Source organism: Oreochromis niloticus, linkage group LG5 (assembly GCF_001858045.2).
Source record: "Oreochromis niloticus isolate F11D_XX linkage group LG5, O_niloticus_UMD_NMBU, whole genome shotgun sequence".
Taxonomy (NCBI): Eukaryota; Metazoa; Chordata; class Actinopteri; order Cichliformes; family Cichlidae; genus Oreochromis; species Oreochromis niloticus.
Window position 1 is genome coordinate 19954113 of NC_031970.2, and position 21075 is coordinate 19975187.

The 21075-nt window shown below is 39.1% G+C and overlaps 3 long non-coding RNA genes across 3 annotated transcripts; all 3 read left to right on the forward strand.

Moving 5' to 3' along the window:
• Positions 1-1090: 1090 nt before the first annotated feature.
• On the forward strand, positions 1091-4879 carry LOC112841761 (uncharacterized). Its single transcript, XR_003220133.1, has 3 exons — positions 1091-1330; positions 1778-1895; positions 4289-4879. It is a non-coding gene; the product is annotated as an uncharacterized LOC112841761 (long non-coding RNA).
• Positions 4880-6557: 1678 nt separating this feature from the next.
• Positions 6558-8091, forward strand: LOC112846915 (uncharacterized). The gene is made up of 5 exons (XR_003220132.1): positions 6558-6724; positions 6856-6902; positions 7029-7248; positions 7422-7695; positions 8004-8091. It is a non-coding gene; the product is annotated as an uncharacterized LOC112846915 (long non-coding RNA).
• A 402-nt stretch (positions 8092-8493) lies between these two features.
• Positions 8494-20343, forward strand: LOC102082298 (myosin heavy chain, fast skeletal muscle). Its single transcript, XR_003220027.1, has 14 exons — positions 8494-8597; positions 8787-8850; positions 8924-9018; positions 9700-9815; positions 10065-10235; positions 10297-10630; positions 11735-11985; positions 12071-12296; positions 12411-12515; positions 13157-13252; positions 13546-13669; positions 13787-13829; positions 14020-14070; positions 17058-20343. It is a non-coding gene; the product is annotated as a myosin heavy chain, fast skeletal muscle (long non-coding RNA).
• The last annotated feature ends 732 nt before the right edge of the window (positions 20344-21075 follow it).

Sequence of the window (21075 nt, forward strand, 5' to 3'; positions counted from 1 at the left end):
TAAACCAAGGTGAGTGCTGAGTAACATTCCAGTCTGTTGGCTGAACACAAAGAAGCATCCTTGTGCTTCTTTGTGTTCAAATGTACAACACTGTAAGTGTTTAATTTAATACTTTAAGCATTTTGGTTGCACTTTTATTTTCTTGTTAGTGTATAATAGTTTTAATGTAATAACCTGATGTGTAGAACAGTGTTTTACCTGTGTTTTGTCATTTTTAGTAACATGTGAAAACCTAAGGTCAGTGGAGTGACTTGTTAACCCTGTGGTAGAGTTATATTTTGTATGTTGTGCTATGGCAGCCATTCATACTGTTGTGTGACATGTTTTGTGTATGTGTAAAGCATTTAAAAGCTTTCTATGACTCATGCTTTAGATTGCATAATGAGGACGTGGGTTTTTTTTACCTCATTAATTGCAAAGCCTGGAACTCAGTTACTAAAGAATGTTTTATTATTTCATTAAGAAAAGTATTTGTTTATTAAACTCTCTTGATAATGCTGTGTTGTTATGCAGCGTGTATATTTTTAACATTGTCTTTTAATCTTTCAGCGCATGCTGACAATTAGTGGTACTCAAATATAGCTCCAAGGAGCACTGACTGTGACCTTTTTGATGACAAAGAGTTTTGTTGTTGGCGTGGTTTTTCTTTGTTAAAATTAGGTCTGAGATTTTAACTTGGCAGTACCCGTCTTGCAGTAGGGCTCTGGTATTAGGGTGTGAGAAGGTGACAAGTGTGAGAGTGCCTGGGTGTGACTGTTAAGCTGTCTCCAACAGTTACACTTGTTACTCACACTTGATATTTTGGAAGCTAATGGCTTCATGCAGATTAAATTTTCCATAATCGTTATGCAAATGATTCAACTATTCCTGATCTTTTGAAAAAGAAACTGAATTACAAATTTGTATTGCTAACCTTTGGGCTGCACCTTTTTTTTAAAGAGCAAGTTCTGGTTATTAAAACAGTAGTAGTTTGGGATGCGCTCATTTCCTGGCAGTGTTAATGACTGCCACATGAGTGGTAGTCACTGGCATCTTATAAGCCTCGAGTTGCAAAGGTGCAAACATGTTGGTCATGTTACCGGCTTCTCTGTCATCATCACCATCATGATCATCTTCTGGTCTCTTAACATTACACTGCTTCACCAGCTTTCAATGAGAGCCTGCATTTACCTAAAAATAATTTATTCTTTTATTTTATTCTTTTTTTTATTATTATTATACAAAATGTTTTATTCAGGTCACAGGGTGATGCTTAAATCAGTACCAGCTTGCATTGGACAGAAGACAGGGGAAAACCGGGGACAGTCCCTTGGAACTATCTTAAAATATGGTATGAGATGTTTTCTGATTTTTCTATATGCTATTCAGCTTTCATGCTGATTATTTATTGCATGCATTGTTCTGAGAAAGTAGAATTTCCAGTCTTGCTTTTTGATGTGAACTCTAATTGTAATAGATTGTAAAGATATTTCACTGGTTTACTGTGATTTTTGAATGTAGGGAATTGCTCTAGATCACCTTGAACTGAACTTTAAGTTTCTTTAAATAAATACTGGGGAACATTTGGATTGAAATGAAACCAGTATGGCCATCAGACAAGTATAATTTAAGAGTTTTGAGACTGTGATTGACAGTTTAGCCACTGATGTAATGCACCCAGTATAAACTCTATTATGTCTCCCAAAAGCACCAGCTGCCTCTCCTGTCAAGCTTAAAACACCTACGGATGCTCTGTTTTCCATAATTCTCAGCAACTAACTAATGTTGTTTTGTTTAGATTATCGACACAGGAATGGGGCAGAAAGAGAAGAGAAAAAAAGGAAGACACAAGTGAGCTGGAACGCCGACTCATGAAGTGCTAACTGACAAAGCTGGAAGAGTAAGAGAGACCGCAGGTGCAAAACTACTTTTTTCGCATGTTTTTAGAAGGATATAATAAAGAAAAATAATACACACAAAAAGGGAAACAATCCACATGAATTTTATTTGCAGATTTTCCCATATTAGAAAAAATCTTGGCACAGTCGAACAGACTTACAGGAATGATGAAAACATGAAATTGTTGCAAAAAACTGAAAATGTTTGTGTATGCAGAGATCCATCTACCTGTAGAAAAAAGAACTGATTAGAATTAAACATGTTTAGTGAAAAAAATCTTTATTTATTACCTTTTATACAACATTTATAAACCTGTATTACATATACAAGATATATCTACACTGGTGTATTACTGGTTAAGTAGTTCCTAAGTTGCTTTCAGCACTAAACATTTCTAGTTGGTTGCACATAGACAGAATTTTATCTAAGCTGTCTTCCAGTATATAGCTCTCCAGATTGTGGGTTAAGTCTTGCATTTCAAGAACTGCTCATCTCTTTTGCAACTGTACTAAACGAGTTCATTTACAAAGTAACAAATCATAATCAACAGCCACATGACTTAAATCCCCTCCATGCTTACTATCATTGCTCTCTGTGTTATAGTTTTGTGCGTTACTGCCAACTACTGGTGTGTTTGTTGTATAGTCAAACACACACAGCATAATTCACATTTGAAGTATCTATTTTAAGCCCTGTTTAATTTGTCTAAAGTCAGACCAATTATGCTTTTTCTTATTTTCTGTCAAATATCCAATGGTGGAACCTCAAATTAAACATGGCTACACTTTCAAATGATGAGGTCAGTGTATGCACAATAAATTCCTGTTAGCCAAAACCTTGAGCTTCAAATAGCTTAAAACATTCAGTTTCTTGGTTCTATATGTATGTGAAGGGAGTGGAAGCTCATCCTACGAGCACCGAGGCCACAGTCACCTGGACTTTATCATTGTGAACATCAACCAGAAGAAAGTTGTTTTAAACTAGGATGGCAGCCTTAAAGGGACAGGAGATAACATGTTTGTTTCAGAAGAACTAAGGAGAACTAGGGAGCTAAATATGCTAAATAAGAATGATTTCAAACTTTCAAACCATCCAAAGCTTCGAGCAGACTGAAAATAGTCTGATAAAAGTCCTTTTAGATAAAATGTAGTTAGTTAGAGAAAACAGGCAGATCTGCTGGCCTTAGAGCTTGATGAGAGTTCACACTGTGACATGTCTTCCACTTACAAAATACTTTGCCCATCAAAAACAAATATGTAAATGAATCCTATCCAAAAATAGATAGTGGAATTTGTATCAAGCAGACTGGACTGAGTGCTACCTCCACCTCTCTCTCTCTTTGCGCTGCTCACTTCACATCACAGTGTCATCTGCAAACATGAACAAGCTTGGCTTTTTTGGAAGGGATGCCAAGAGAAAGCCTCACCTCTGTAAAAAGAGTTTGCAATGTTGTATCTGAACAAAGCAGAAAACTTTAGGAAAAATGTCTTTTCCAGAGAGGAGTCCATACTCCTGGTGTAAACCAGCCCAACACCTCATATGGTAGAAATGTGATGATGTGGGCTTGTTTTGCACAAGCGCAGGACCTGAGATCCTTGAGTCGACCATGGAATACTGTTTACCAAAGTATTCTAGAGACAAATATTCAGTCATAAGCAAAATGATACTAAAGAGCATCCTTTGAAAAACATTGTGGGCAGTAATCCCAAGGATACAAGTAAACCTGTGACAGAATGACTGAAAAAGAAGTTGTACTGGTCCAGTCAAAGTCCAGAAGCAATGTTCTGAAGATTGGACCAAATGTCCCCTACAGTGATGCAAAAGACGGATGAAGTCAGAGAGAAAATGATTACTAAACTTTACCGCTGCCAAAGGTGGCTGTACGAGTTACTGAATCATGGTTTTTCAGAGGTCTGCATAGAGTCCTGTGAAAAGTTTTTTTTTTCACATGATTATATATTATTTTGATTTAGTAGTACAATTAGTAAAATATTATCATAAAACACATAAAAAACTGAATCCCATGTAAGAAGAGACAGAAAGTCAGCCTTTGCCTGCTTGTTGTGTGATACTGGCCTTTCAGCACTCCAGTCCAGTAATTCTGTAGTGTCTGCGTAAGGTGTTGTTGTAGAAGCACTGAGTTTTGAATAGCTCTTTACCATTGTTACATATTCAAAACCTTTTACTAACAATCCCAAGAGCACAAGAGGTGTGCCCCATCTATTATTTATAGGAGGCTGGTATATATTTCATGATTCTAAAAAGGAAATCATACACACTGCAGTCACACCCAAAACATCTTTGCATCATCCATCTATCTGCAATGTCAGTAACAAAAGGCATGTGGTACACAAGGAAATGCAGAAGCTGGTAGTGCACTTAACAAAACCTGTGAATCTATTTTTTTTAGGTATTTAACTTGACTGAACTTTCCAAAAGGCGACAAAAGGCAGTATCAATCCAAGTAAGCTATAAATCAGCCTTAATCTCTCCTTTCCTCACTCTCTGTCTGCTCTACTTAATTTGATTTTTTTGTCACTTAAGAATAAATGAACACACACAAGCAAAATTGTCAGTGTGCTGCCAAAAACCTGCACAGAGATGTCTCATCCATCACACACAGGGGAATATTTTCCTCCTTAGCAGTTCAAAAATAACTTGGCCTCCTTGAAGCCAAGATAGATTGTTTACCAAAGGCGAACAGGTGGTCTGCCATGTTGTTAATTTGTTTTCATTAAGACAAATATTCACTGTTGATTACTGTGTGCTTTTTCTTACTATAAAGTAATGCTGCCCAAACTCGCTGCCTTAGCTTGTGCTTAATGCTGGGGCCTCTGCTAAAGAGATGTTTGAAACCATTTCCCTGCCAAAAATGTGTTTTAATGGCGTGGCTGTTCCCTGTGCTGATAATGTAATCTGTCATATGTATACAAAGACTGTCATTAATCGTTTCTACATTTTTTATGAATTCATACAAGCCTGTAGAAATGCAGCATACATGAATTCATCCTTCCTTTCAGGTTTAGGTATGATCAATGTTCCCTCTAAGCTGCGCACGTGCGCAATTGCGCACTGCTGGCACGGTCTCTGCGCACAGAAAATCTGCGTTGCGCACAAAAAAAATCTAACCTGAACTGAAATTAAAATTAAAACTTTAACAATTCTGTTTTGCAGTGTTAGTCAGTAACTGACTGGCTGCTCCCGTATGGGATTAGAACGATGCCACCTTATCCTATAGTCCAGCCAATAATGCGATTCACATTCGTATATACGCAGCTAATCAACGTGGTTGACAGGCTATGACAGCGTCCTTATGTGCCGACACCGGTGTTTTAGCTAGCAAAGCGGCGTGGCTGACGTGCAGTGAAGCCACGTTAATGACAACGTGTACAACCATTGGAGATGTGAGCAGGACAGACGGAACAATTGACGGAAAAAGTGTGGACTTTATACCAGTTTTTAAATTGTGTTGATCAGCCACGTAAAAGCAGAGTTATGATAAAAATATCTGCAATGTTTGGTTTTCTTCTTGAATACTGTCGTTGTTTATATTTACTGTGGGAAGAAACAGTAAAAACGGCGTTTTATAAGGAAAACGCTCGAAAGCCTGTGAGCAAAACCAAAAACTCCCCCAACCTTTCCTATTGGTCGAAAAAAGTACCATGTCGACCAATCAAAAAATGATATGGCAACGTGGCATCTAGTTGTTAAGAAACGGGGGGAAGTTTTAGGAGTGACGGCGGTGTTCTGAGATGTGAGATATTTGAGACGTTTAGCGCGAATCTTGTGTAGTTAGTGTGTAGTTAGTGTGTAGTTAGTGTGTGGTGTAGTCAATAGTTTTGTTGTGTGTGTCAGAACAATGAGGCGGCTGCTGAATGTTACAGGTGTTACAGCAGTGATACATCTGCTGTTGTCAGGCCTGCAGGTATCAGGCTGTTGTTCTCCTTTATCTCATAGTGGACAGAAATTATTTTTTGGAGTGGCACAAATAATTTGTGTGGCATCAGATGTCATGCAGAACAGCTGATTGTTCTGTAAATAGTTTGAAATGTTTATTTAAAAAATGCCTTGGCTGCATTAAAAAAAATAAATAGCTGCAAAAAACTTTGTTGTTTGCATAACTCAGTTACTTTTTTGAAGAAGTAACTATATAATTAATTGCCCAACATTGGTCATTATATACTGTATTTTGCAGACAGAGAGTTACAGACTCTCTCCCAGACCACAGACTCATAATACAAGTCAGAGCTTTATAAAAAAAAAAAAGAGAAAGAAAGAAAGAAAGAAAGTTGTGTTTTCAAAATTGGAGTTCAAGTTATTTTTACTTCCAATAGTGTTAACATACTACACAGGTCATGAACAGGATTTTTTACATTTTCATTGTAAGTGGGCTAAAGCAGTTAATTAAAAGTAGTCTAACATAAATGTAAATGCTGTAATTTGATTATTTTAATAAACCATGTAACTTGGATGGATTAGATGCTGGCGTGACCACAGTGCACACGTCTGATGTCGCTCACAGTGGTCCAAGGGACGCTCAGGGAGTTTGTGTGTTCGCTCAGACACATGAAATATTAGAGGGAACATTGGGTATGATAATCCATAAACAACCCCTTCAGTTATTTACTGGCTGCTTTTTCATGACGAAATGTTGAGTTGTCTGTTTTTCTCTGTTAGAGGAAAGACTGACAAGATAAGATTGGGAAACAATCTGCTATCATTCTTCTAAGAGAAGCTCAGTGTCCTAAGAAGGAGGGCCGGTGATACATGGTGGCCAGAGATTTCAGGGTAAAAGAAGCAACCCCAACCTCCATGAAAGCTTTGGACTGATAGGCTACCAACAGAGGTGAGTCCTTGCTCACACAGTGGAGTGAACTGTGGTTTCAGTTAATTAGATGTGGGTTTTATTTCTTCTGCTGGCTTTTCTCAGATGAAAAAAAAATAGAATTTTTTGATATTGTTCTTTTTTTAATTTAGATTTGCCCTTTGAGGTACCCACACACCAACTGCACCTGACAGCAAAGGTAAAGGGTATCCATGCAGCTACCAACAAATTAGGAATCTTTTAAATACACATGCATTTTTTTTTATTATTGAGTCAATTAAGTGCCCTTAAATATTAATTGAATGTTACTTTTTTATCTTGACAGAGGTGCCATGAGTGGTCAAAAAGTCGACCCACAAATGGAGCGTTTTGGCCCAGCAGCCATATTCCTCTGGAAACCTGTAAAGGAGAGAATAGAGGCTCAAAACACTCCCTTTGATGCCAAAAGGGCTTATTTTGTGTCGGAGCCCACTGACATGTATTTAAAGGGGAAAATTGTGAAGAAGGAGGGTGGCAAAGACACAGCTGAAATTCAGGGTTGGAAGGTATGTACATGTTTTGATGCATATTCAATCATCCAGGTACAGAAATCCCAGAACATTGATTCTTAACTCCATGGGAATCGTATGTACTGTACACATTTAGCATGGAGTAAAATAGACATGTGAAACATCTGAATACGTTTTGCTCAAATTCTTCACTGTTTTGTTGTGTGCAGACTCTCAGTGAGAAAGAAGATGAAATCTTCCCAATGAACCCTCCAAAGTTCAATAAGATGTAGGACATGGCCATTATGACCCACCTCAGTGAGCCTGCTGTGCTATATAACTTTAAAGAGCGCTGTGGAGTACAAACTGTAGTTTGTGGAGAGACATGTATGTTTACTGAACGCTGAGTAATTACGACCACCCCTGCCTTACATGCTGACAAGATTTCTGAAGGTGCCCAGAGATTTTCATCAGTGATATATCAGCAGCCACCTGGATTTAAAGGTCTGGATGTGGATACACCACAAATCAGACTTGTAGCACACCTCACTCACACCTGCTAACATGTTGGTTGCTTCAGAGATGCCAGAAATGCAAATCGTTATGGCCAGACCCATTTGTCCCTTCAAAGTCTTTATACCTGCTCATTTCTCCCACCACTTACAAGTGACAATGAGAACCGTCCAGTATATTCCACTTTGATGTGTACCATTGTTATGAAATCTGTTTTATGTATTTGACTTGTAGGTCATCATAATGTTCGGGCTTCTTTTATTTCTTGGCATTTATATGATCTTGTGCTTCTCAAACAGACTCTGGGCTGTTCTGCATCACTGTGAACCCCTGCCAGTGCCTCCTGGTGTGTGATGCAATGGTTGTTTCAGGATACAGGGGCAAGAAGAGGATTGAGGCTCCACCCCACATCTTCTCCATCTCTGTTAGTGCCTATCAGTTCATGCTCAAGGTAATAAACCCTTTGATCAGCTACTCCATTAAAGTAATGACCCATAAAAATTCTAAACTTTACATTCTACATAATGTCTTGTGTACTTCCCCTTTATGGTGATGGTGCCGTATAAATACATATGAATTTATAATGCAATGTGACAGCTTAGAATTAATGGATTCAATAACACAATTTGTATTAAATTACATTTTTCCACAGATCGTGAGAATCAGTCAATCCTGATTATGTAAGTTTTAATGAAATACATCTGTTTTGGACTGAAACAACTCTGCGTAATCTAACTGTATCATGTCAGATTTACACCACTGCATGTGTGTTTCATTTTCCAGCATAGAATCTGGTGCAGGAAAGACTGTCAACACTCAGCGTGTCAGCCAATACTGCGACAGTCGCAGTGTCTGGAGCTAAGCAGGCCGAGCCAGTTCCTGGAAAAATGCAGGTTGAGTGATGCACTGTACAAATGTGTGATGCACTTGCCAATTTAAAATGAAAAACACAAACGTGTTAAAAGGTTAATAGCTAAACTGAGAGTGAAACCTGTTGTCTTTGTATGTTTCTGGCTGTAAACTCAGGATGTATGAGGTGCAGTATGTACCTACTTACTGTAATTACTTGTGTACTTCTGCAGGGTAAATTCATCAGAATCCACTTTGGATCAACAGGAAAGCTGGCTTCTGCTGATACTGAAACATGTAAGATTCTCATTTCTTACTGCTGAATAGCTTGAAGCAAACTGTAAAACAAGTTTTTTGCTTTGTGTTATAGAGCTCCTGGAAAAATCTCGAGTGACATTCCAGCTCTCTGCTGAGAGGAGCTACCATATCTTTTACCAGCTCACAACGGGTCAATAAATCTGATCGGTGAGTTGTGTAGCTGCAGACTACGCACTGATCAGCGATGAACATTCAAACCTCTGGCCGATGAAGTGAATAACACTGAATCTCTCATCTTAGAGGCATCTGTCAAGTGAAGGCAGCAATTTAACGGCCAATTCTAAAGTTTTGTTGTAATTTGAGTGATTTTGACGACGGGCTAAATGTTTTGGTTGTACAGCTGGGTCAGAGCAAAGTTCCAGGTGTTGTAGGTTTGACCAAAAGTTGTCTGATTAGGAAATTTGTGATGCATGCCCAATTCTTATTGATGCATTGTGTGCACAGTTAGAGAGTTTTTATCGAGTTTTATACTTACCAACATGACTCTTCTTATATATCTTGTGTTGTGTACACCTTTGATCCTGTTTCCATAGTGGAGAATTATTGCATTGTAATGTTTGGGGTGTCTGGATTGTTTTCAGCTGTCTTGGCTGACATGTAACACTAGTTAAAGGGTTCAGAAAACTATAAGGAGCTCAGAGTAGTGAAAGACAATTTCCTGTGAACTGTATTGTATTTTGGGAATACGCAAATACAAGACAACCAGTGGCAGAGCCAGAACATGCAGGACCTTTTCTTGTCATTTTATCTCATTCATTTTAAACTTAGTAATTTTTAAACATCTTTCCTCATCTCTTTTTTTTGTTTTTGTTTTTTTGTTTTCATCAGAGGCTGATACCTACCTACCTCATGGGCCTTAACTCTGCCAATAGCTGAAGGCTTTCTGTTACCCAGGAGTAAAGGTTGGCAATGAAATGGTGGTCAAAGGTCAAACTGTGCCTCAGGTAATTAAAAAGTAGTCTAAGAGCAAACAGTAAAAAAAATCCTCTTCTGTGGTATAATCAGAATCCAAACTCTTTTTCTCAGTTTAATAATGGAGTATTGGCTCTGTCCAAGGCTGTATATGAAAAAATGTTCTTGTGAATGGTTGTCAGACTCAATGACATCCTGGATGCAAAGCAGCTGAGAATTTTTTTCATAGATGTCCTGGACATCCTTGATGTATGTAAAGTACAAACGTCATTTCTTTTAAGTTCAACAGCCTGGAACAGCTGTGCATCAGCTTCACCAATGAAAAACTGCAACAGTGTTTCAACCATCACATGTTTGTCCTGGAGCAAGAAGAGTACAAGAAAGAGGGCACTGAATGGGAGTTCATTGACTTTGTCATGGACTTGGCTGCCTGCATTGAGCTTATTGAGAAGGTGAGCCGTGTGCTGTCTGTTTGCATAGAAAACAGTAGAAAACTGGATGGAGAAGATGCAGCCAATGGGCATCTTCTCCATCCTTGCATGTTCCCCAAGGTGACAGACATGACCTTCAAGAACAAACTCTATGACCAGCATGTTGGCAAAAGTGCCCCCTTCCAGAAACCAAAGCCTGCCAAAGGCAAAGCTGAGGCCCACTTCTCCCTGGTGCACTATGCTGGTACTGTTGACTACAATGTCATTGGCTGGCTGGAGAAGAACAAAGACCCTCTGAACGACTCTGTGGTACAGCAGAAGTCTTCCACAAAGCTGCTGGCCTTGCTGTTTGCACCTCATGTGTCTGCAGAAGGTAGCGCTTTTTTATATAAACTCCTGTATCTACAAAATTTAAGGTGAATACATACATAAAGTACATAAACTTAAATGACGAACTTTATGTACACAGCACATTGGGAGATGTAACACATAGTGTCCATCTACTGAGACATCAAACTGAGATGTGCACATTTTTGCAGATTATCTGTAAAACGTATGAACAAAGAGACTGCTTATGCTTTTGCAGTATAAGCCCCCCCGGTGCTTTAGTTTGGGTTTATGTCTATATGTGCTGTAAAGTGAAGGGTCATGTAGGTGTTTCACTTTGGAGGGAAATAAAAAATAATCAATGTTTTGTCCCTCAATAGGAAAACCTGAGCAAACTGATGACTAATTTAAGGAGCACGCACCCACATTTTGTGTGCTGCTTAATTCCCAATGAAACTAAAACACCAGGTAGGTCCCTGGTTTAATATCACTGCAGGTGGAGATTTTGATTAATGTTCAGAAAGTACTTCTGCTCTGAATAACTCAGGGATAATTTAATCTTTGATTAGTCTGTGAATGCTAAGTACTTTGGTGTGATTGCAATGAAGTCGCTATTACCTAGTTACATAGTTTAGTCCAGCAGACTCTGAATGCTGGAACAATCACGTCTGACAGAATCCAAGAAGAGATCCAAGAAATTATGGGCTGCTCAACTTTTTGCTTTTCAAAGTATCTAAATTAATATAATAATGGCAAAATTTAAAGTAAGTTTTTGCTTAACCTTGATTGAACCTAAAAAAAATCGAATGAAAAATATTGATGATGTCATGGGTAATGTACATTTGACTGTAACTCCTCCAGTTTTATGGTAGATAAAAGCATCTTGTTAGGCTACCACATGATAAATGCAGCCTCTGTCAGAGCTTCTGCATTATTCGGAATCATTCTTACTCTTAGTCACGTAGTTTAAGGTCTTTAATAGACAACAAAGCTGTGTGTCAGAGTGCAGGAGGCCTCTAGGGACATGTTATTGAACAGGTAGATACTGAACTTAAATTATCGCAAAATGTATGTTTTGAGTTAAGAAACTATTGCAGGGCGGTTTTCTTTTTTTAAATCTGGGAGACAGCAGTAACTCTTTCCTATTCAGTTTGAGCAATGAAAGAAAAATGTGCTGTACTCTGTCTCCACAGAGAATCCATTTACACCATCCAGTACAACATCCGTGCATTCATGAATGTCAAAGCCGTGGATGAAGATGTACTTTAGAATAAAGCCATTTCTCAGGAGTGCAGAGGCAGAGAAAGAGATGGCACAAATAAAAGAGGACTTTGAAAAGACCAAGGAGGACCCGGCAAAGGCTCTGGCTAAGAAGAAAGAACTGAAGGAAAAGATGGTTACTCTCCTACAGGAGAAGAATGACTTGCGGTTCCAAATTCAGAGTGTATGTTAAAGAGAACTGGAGCCTCCATTTTTCTGTAACTTGATTTTTTACAGTTGACTGTATCATTTCCTTTTTGCATGTACAGAAGAGTGAAACCCTCGCTGATGCAGAGGAAAGGTGTGAGGGGCTCATTAAAGCAAAAATCCAGCTCGAGGCCAAACTTAAAGAGACAGCCGAGAGACTGGAGGATGAGGAGGAAATGAACGCTGACTGCAAAGAAGAGGAAGCTGGAGGACGAGTGCTCTGAGCTCAAGAAAGACATTGATGACTTGGAGCTGACCCTGACCAAAGTGGAAAAGGAGAAACTAAAGGTTGGCTGTGTTTATTTCACTGAACTGTTTTGTGTAGGAAAAAAGTTAAATATAAAATTTGATAAAATATCACTTTTTTTACATTAAAAAACATCTGGGCTTGTGGCTGGAAAGTTTCGGGAGCTGGAGGCGGAGGTTTAGGCGGAGCAGAAACGTGGATCTTTGGCTGTGAACGGTGTCCGCAAGCATGAACATAAAGTGAAGGAGCTGACTTATCAGGTAGGATGCAACAAAACAGAAATGCTTTTTCTGGCATAAATTTCCAAAATTCCAAAATTTTAATTAAATAAGGAGGGGATGAGTGATCATCATGTATAATTTTATAATTTGTGCTGCCAAGGACAAGCTGGGTGTAGAATATGCGTTACACCCCTAGAGGGCAATAATCTCCATTATATGAAGAGTCTGTGGCTCCAACAGTAGTTGACGAACTGATGTGATAAAGAGTACACCACTGCTGAAACTAAACTCTCTGGTTGCAACTATAAATACACACAGTTATGTGTTTATATCTATGCTAATTGTGTGGAATTGCTAGAGCTGTTTAACAGATTTTCACTTTGAAAAACTGAAGAGATCAGGAACTCCTGCATGTGCACTTGCATATGCAGTTGGGTTGATAGAGACGTCGGTGTTTGCGCTGCACTGAATCATCCCCTTCACATAGTCTGCAGTGGGTTGTAAGTGAGTGTTTGTGGCATATTTTTTTGTTGTTGTCCCTCGTGTGTGTCTGAAGTGGCTTCACTGTGGAAGATGAGCGTGTTGTGTGCTCTGAAGTTGTTTTGAAGACGTTCATGAATCAGATAGAGAGGAAGTAGGTCTCTGTAGTGGTAGTTTCAGACAGATTCTGCTGTCTCTAGGCTGAGGAGGACAAGAAGACTATTACCCGACTTCAAGATCTTGTGGACAAGCTGCAACTGAAAGTGAAATCCTACAAGAGGCCGTCTGAGGAAGCTGTGAGTGTGAAATATTCAACACATGCAAAGCAGATACTCATGACAAAGTAACACCTTTACTTTTGACCTTGTTGACAGCAGTGGACTTACAGCAGGAAGAAGAATTATTTTACGATGGTTCACAGAAAGTTGATTCTGTTGATCTGGAACTTTTCTCCCACTAAAAACTCCAGAAGCCTCCAGATAAACAGATTTAACTTCCTTACCTGGATTACTGAGCGTGCATCAAAAGATTTAATGAAAGTTATTTTTAATTGGTGAGTGACATCATTGCCTTAACTTCTACTTTTCAGGAGGAGCACTCACCTGGCCAGGTACAGGAAGGTTCAGCATGAGCTTGAGGAAGCTCAGGAGCGTGCTGACATTGCAGAGTCGCAGGTCAACAAGCTGAGAGCAAAGAGCCGTGAAATTGTCAGGGTAAAATAATTTTGTTAATTCTGTTTTATCGTCATGATGAAGGTACTGTGCAAAAGCGGCGCATCTCTTAACAGAACCACTTGACATTAATTTGTTGCTCTCTCTTTTGTGTTGAAGGTCAAGGAGACTCATGAATGAACCGCAGTCTGGATGGGACACGGTACAAAGAAATCACACAATATGAGCTTTTTTGTCTGATGTACCAACTGCGTGACAAGAAATAAACACACAAGCAGTTGAATGTCTTTTATGTAGTGTGCTTTAACTCAAAGAAGTAGACATCAAGCTAGTTATTCAGAGACATTACAGTCATCAAAGTTAAACAGATATTTTTTTTTTAATATTTGTAGGAGTGCTCGAGAGCTCCGGACGCATTTCTGAAAATGTGTCAGGATTTAAAGGTGTGCTTACACTTACTCTGCACAAGTTAAACAATACATATAGAACCTAATAACAGTGAACTCAAGTGCTCTTTTATGTGTGTGGTGGTCTAAATGTGGGCTGTACAGCTTCATCACTCACAATAACCTGGTTGTCAACTGTCACCTGTTATCACATAGAAGTTCTTTAGGTTATGATAACTGCAAATCTGTTCCCTGTGGTGATAATGTTACTGACAGTGTAGTGACCTTACAGTTTTTCTATGTGCTCCAGCACATATGTTGCACCATGTCACGGCGTCTTGTGATGAAAATAGACCCATTAGTGACCCACAACCCACAGCAACACTCCTCCTCATACACACCCAAGCAGTGTCTTGGCATTTATTATCAATGCATCTCAAATGATTGCCTTTTATTTTAATAGCAAGAAAATCGTGGAATACAGTGGCTTGCAAAAGTATTTGGCCCCCTTGAACTTTTCCACATTTTGTCACATTACAGCCACAAACATGAATCAATTTTATTGGAATTCCACGTGAAAGACCAATACAAAGTGGTGTACACGTGAGAAGTGGAACGGAAATCATACATGATTCCAAACATTTTTTACAAATAAATAACTGCAAAGTGGGGTGTGCGTAATTATTCAGCCCCCTGAGTCAATACTTTGTAGAACCACCTTTTGCTGCAATTACAGCTGCCAGTCTTTTAGGGTATGTCTCTACCAGCTTTGCAGATCTAGAGACTGAAATCCTTGCCCATTCTTCTTTGCAAAACAGCTCCAGCTCAGTCAGATTAGATGGACAGCATTTGTGAACAGCAGTTTTCAGATCTTGCCACAGATTCTGGATTGGATTTAGACACCAGACAGGTCAGGGATAAAGTTATTGAGAAATTTAAAGCAGGCTTAGGCTACAAAAAGATTTCCCAAGCCTTGAACATCCCACGGAGCACTGTTCAAGCCATCATTCAGAAATGGAAGGAGTATGGCACAACTGTAAACCTACCAAGACAAGGCCGTCCACCTAAACTCACAGGCCGAACAAGGAGAGCGCTGATCAGAAATGCAGCCAAGAGGCCCATGGTGACTCTGGACGAGCTGCAGAGATCTACAGCTCAGGTGGGGGAATCTGTCCATAGGACAACTATTAGTCGTGCACTGCACAAAGTTGGCCTTTATGGAAGAGTGGCAAGAAGAAAGCCATTGTTAACAGAAAACCATAAGAAGTCCCGTTTGCAGTTTGCCACAAGCCATGTGGGGGACACAGCAAACATGTGGAAGAAGGTGCTCTGGTCAGATGAGACCAAAATGGAACTTTGTGGCCAAAATGCAAAACGCTATGTGTGGCGGAAAACTAACACTGCACATCACTCTGAACACACCATCCCCACTGTCAAATATGGTGGTGGCAGCATCATGCTCTGGGGGTGCTTCTCTTCAGCAGGGACAGGGAAGCTGGTCAGAGTTGATGGGAAGATGGATGGAGCCAAATACAGGGCAATCTTGGAAGAAAACCTCTTGGAGTCTGCAAAAGACTTGAGACTGGGGCGGAGGTTCACCTTCCAGCAGGACAACGACCCTAAACATAAAGCCAGGGCAACAATGGAACGGTTTAAAACAAAACATATCCATGTGTTAGAATGGCCCAGTCAAAGTCCAGATCTAAATCCAATCGAGAATCTGTGGCAAGATCTGAAAACTGCTGTTCACAAACGCTGTCCATCTAATCTGACTGAGCTGGAGCTGTTTTGCAAAGAAGAATGGGCAAGGATTTCAGTCTCTAGATCTGCAAAGCTGGTAGAGACATACCCTAAAAGACTGGCAGCTGTAATTGCAGCAAAAGGTGGTTCTACAAAGTATTGACTCAGGGGGCTGAATAATTACGCACACCCCACTTTGCAGTTATTTATTTGTAAAAAATGTTTGGAATCATGTATGATTTCCGTTCCACTTCTCACGTGTACACCACTTTGTATTGGTCTTTCACGTGGAATTCCAATAAAATTGATTCATGTTTGTGGCTGTAATGTGACAAAATGTGGAAAAGTTCAAGGGGGCCGAATACTTTTGCAAGGCACTGTACCTAATAGAAACCTGAAGTATTCTGGAAAGCTAGTAAAGTACAGGAAAGCTAAAGTAATATTGTAGTATTTTATTAAAGCACAGTGAAGAAAAACAAGATCAGTAACATATTTAATGTGGATGGTACGTACTGCAGGTGTCTGATTTTAAATATCCTTGTTTTGACGTGAATCTCAGACATCCTTTGGGAAAGGAGCCTTTTGGGAAGTGGTTTTATGAACAGTGAATAGTGGCCCCACTGGTAATGGGAAACGACCTGAGATTAATATTATGGCTGCAAAAGCTTCTAGATAGGCTTAGACAGAACTGAAATCAGCCTGGAGTCATAAAGCTGAATAAAACTAAATAAGATAATCAGACTAAAAGTAGTTGAGAAACTAGAAATGATAAGTTGAGCAAAACTAATTGATTGTATTGTCTTTTTTTAATTAATAGTCCAATTAGTCTTTCTTTAAATGTATTTATTTATCTGATATCACCTCATGTCTCTTAGCCTCTTCTGCTAGCAGCTAATAGATTTTCATTTCATATAAATAAAACATGAACCCATAGATGCTGAAAACTTTTAAAAGCAACAATAAAAAAATTACTTTTCTTTGCGTTTTCCATTTAAATCTGGACTCACATTTTAATACCATTTCAGTGAGCGCTCTTGCATCCTTCGGGAGGCTCAGACCACCAAGGAGGCGGTTGTTTCATAGCAAAGGTCGTTCCACAATAAGACTTGAGGCTGTAACAAATGGCTGAGCTCTGAGAGCATTGCTGAGGAGACAGCTATATTTGTGTTTCTTCCAAATAAGCACACCCAGGAGCACAAGAGATCGAGTATCACATTTCTATTGAATATATAGGCCTATTTTGTCGAGTGTCAAGTCCTCAATATTTGGCTCCTAATGCCCTCTTCCCTTCTTTGCTTCTTCAGTGTCATCTTTCAACAAGGAAAGAATGCAAACTACTACACGTCGTATAACACGATCCTCTCCTTGTCGCATATGGGGAACAAATACTGGACTTAAGAGAAGGTCAAGCTACAAGCCGCTCCTTGTCTTCAGTTCATCTGTCAGGGCACGCAGCACAACAAGACCATTTTAAGAAAGGGTTTAAAAATAAATCCTCGCCCTCGAGACAACGCAAGTGTTTGCCCTGAGAAACCAAGAGACACAAATCTAATCACCTGTTAGCCGGGGATCAGACGATGGAAAGTTTATTGTCCTGAAAACAAATGCACCGCGACACATTAGGTAGTACAATGTCAAGGTCTTCAAAGGCTCGTAGCCGTGGCACGAGAGGAACTAGAATAGGTGATGTACTGCTGTCAAAGACGTTCCTTCGCTCAGACACAGACAGTTAACTTGTCAACAGCAGAGGCTCAGTCTTAAGACAAAGCTGTCTGCCTTTAGAAGTTTGACTTTGAGCTGCAGGATAAAGCGAGATGAGACGGTTGCATCTGAACGCCCTGTTGACTCATTAAGGTGCCAAAAGTCTAGCAATGCAATCTGATATGGAGAAAAACACAATCAGTGAAAGTGAAGATGTGACACAAAATGGTGTGTGTGTGTGCAGTGTCCTCAAACACACTGCAAGCAATCCCCTGTAAACCTGTACATATATACCAGTTCGTCCCCTTGGTAACTTCCATTCATGTCTGGTTCTAGTGTGTTTTTCCCTGTTTTTAAAATGAAACCATTAGAAAGAAGCAGTCAGGGCAGAGAAACAGAGTGTGGGGCTTTTTAGCATTTATTGATGAGGAAAACCTCAGCGCAGATTCAGTACCAGGCCACTGCATTAGCCTCATGGCCTGTGAGTTAACAAGCACCCCAACAGATTATGAATCACATACCTGTTGCACAGTGATATAATTCGTCGGTGTAGTTTGGTAGAAGGAAAATAGTTCCTTGATGCAACTGCTGACAACATGTTGAAAAGCGAGCAGCAGACATATCTTCTTTCTTTTTGATGCTGCTCCACTCATGACATGAGATTTCATGTCAGTCTCTAGAAAGCTCAAGCCCACTGACACATCTCTCATCAGATTATCATACCTAGAGTAATCATAACTACACAAAATATTACATCTGAGCCTCTACAAAACAAAATATTGGGCACTGGGTAGCTTCATGAGTGTGCTGTGACCCTTAAGTATTGGTTAGAAATGTTGAAGCTAAGCCTCAGAGTGCGTTAAAGGTCTATCAGTAGGGAATTAGTAGAAACCTGACACTGTTTCCCCTCCTTAAAAGTCCCATTAAGTGACACACAGCTTTCTGGTCTGATGTCCAGAGAGTATAAATGTCACAGCAACTGGTTTTGACCTTTAATTAAATATGATCAAATAAATGCTTGCTGTTCTAATTATTAATTACTGAATCTTACTCTTAAGTGTGGTGCCACACATTTACCCATTTGCTTAGCAAGCAAAAGGTTACTGGTTTAATTCCAGCTGGTGACACACGTCCTCTGGGATTGAGTCTACAAAGGACATTTGGTATAACAATCAAACACGTTACCTGCTGTGGTGACAAGGGAGCAGCTGAAAGTAGTGTTAATTTTGAATTGCACTGTTATTATTGTTTTTTATGTGAATGTGTTGAGACTTTCAGGCATTTAAATTTGACCCACAGATGACATTAATCCATCACTATGTGATACCTGTCTATGCTTTCATTTCCTCCTGCTTACATTATTGTAAAGCGCTGTTTTCTTGTCCAACTAAAGCGTTTATTAACCGCCTCCAATCAAACCAAAAGGCTGCTGTAAGGCTTCTAACTCACACTTATACGTAAGTCTTCACATATCACCCCGTTTTTAAAGCTTTTCCATTGGCTTCCTTGGTTCCTTTTATGGCCTTACAGGGTAAGGCACCCCCAGCTACATTATTGAACCGCTCCGCCCCTATTCTCCAGGCCCTCTTGTGATTCTGTATGCTGAAAGCTAAGGGTGATTGCACTTTCAAACCTTAGCTGTACAATTATAGAACAGCTTAGCGATCTCTCTTCATACACTCTGTGGCATCCTTGTAACTGTGGCTTGAAACCTGTTTGTGTTTTTGTGTTGTTTTACTCAATTCATGTGTGACCACTATGTCTTTAACATGTGATGGGGTTTTTTTTAAAGCACTTTGTGGCTGTTCTAAGTCTTGAAAAGTGTTAGAAAATCAAACTTTACTCACTTACTATTTACAACAAATGACACAGGCTGCTGTCATTTTAGTGGTTTAGTCACATTTATTTCCAAAGAACAGTTTAATACACTCACACAAAAAAACACTCATAGAAATGTAAAAAAGCCTTGAAATAGAAAGCAGGGAAAATAAATCAAAGTGAAGTGAAGTGAGCTATTTGTACAGAAATAGTGGGACACACACCCCCAATCACCTGTGACCTGTGCCTTGCTGCAGTATTGCCAACCCAGCAAATTTGGAGCGCCTAAAATAAATTTCAGTCCAAAGACATTGCTGAAATTCTTTGGGATCATGTGCTATTAGTCTCATTAATCTCATTAGTCTAAAAATACAGCTGTCATGTCTTTGTCTTCATTGAAATGATCAACAGTTGATAAAGTAAAATTTATAATCTTTTCCCAAATGAATGAAATTGTCCTCCGCTCTTTAAAATAAGAGAATATAACGAAAAACATGATACGTGATAAAGCTTTCATAGCACACAATAATAAAGTTGTGAGCAGATATAATTACCTTTTTATTTGTCAGCATATCTAAATGTTCTTTTCTCATTTATTATCCGTCCACTAGCATGTGCCCACAGTGGCTGAATTTTTTAGTAAATGTATATATACTTAATTAAAATCATATATATATGTCTAAGTACACAATATCTGTCATAACCCATTTGTTCAATATTAAATACTGCTTATGAACATTATATGTGGGGCGTTAAAGTGTAATTTCATCACATTAACTGAGTTCCTTCGCCAAGATATTCACCCTTAGCTTGTTATAATGGGATAATGAGATACTCTGGCCAGCAGCATTATCATGCAGAGAGTATTAGTGAACTTTTCGAGGCATAAAACTGCTCGCAGAGGCTTGTTTTGAGGGTGAGTTCTGATTATAGCGCATGACATATTCCGTGATTGGCATTTGTATTGATCAAACTTCAAAGCAACAACTTCAAAGCAACATTTGTTCGACATGTGTTTACTGGATACATTCAGCATTTCTGGGACAGAAATTAAAGTGCTATAAATATGAATATTGTTCTGCTTTCTATTGTCCATTCTCGCTACTGAGCAAATCTAATTAAGTGTGGGATTTCATAAAACCCCAGACCCCAGTGCATGTTTCTGCTATCATCAGGTATCATCATTTTCACAAGTTCTTAGATTAGCAGCTGTTAGGCCCAATTGTGCTCCTTTGTCACAGGAAAGACTTGCAAGGCTTCTGCAACAGAATCCCAGGGACATATGAGAGCTTCTCCACGGCTAAACTGAGATCCTCTGCAGTGCCAAGGTGCATTAAAGAGATTATTGTAAAGACCAACACAATGTCTGAACTTCAGTAACCGATCACCAGAACAATATTTAGACAAAGTTAAAAAATGTTGCATTGCCAGTGTCTTCATCTATTTATACACTTTTTAAGGCTTCCTCCTGTTTGACAGCAGTGCTTTGTGTGGCATCTTTACTGCAGCAGTGAAATACTTTACGACAAATGTGTTCTGTGCTCTCTGTCACACACGTCAGTGCCTTAGGATCTATTGATTCCTATTTTAAATATATAAATTATACCGAGTATTATTTTAATTAATGACAAGAGAAAGCAAAGCCACACTTATACGATCTGCTAATGACACCAGTGAGGTTCATTTATTTACTTTTATTTAGACTTTTACTATATTTATAATTACATAATTATAATTATATTTACATATATAAATACAATTATATTTACTATAATGTGTCATTCACTCTTGATATTATTTCCC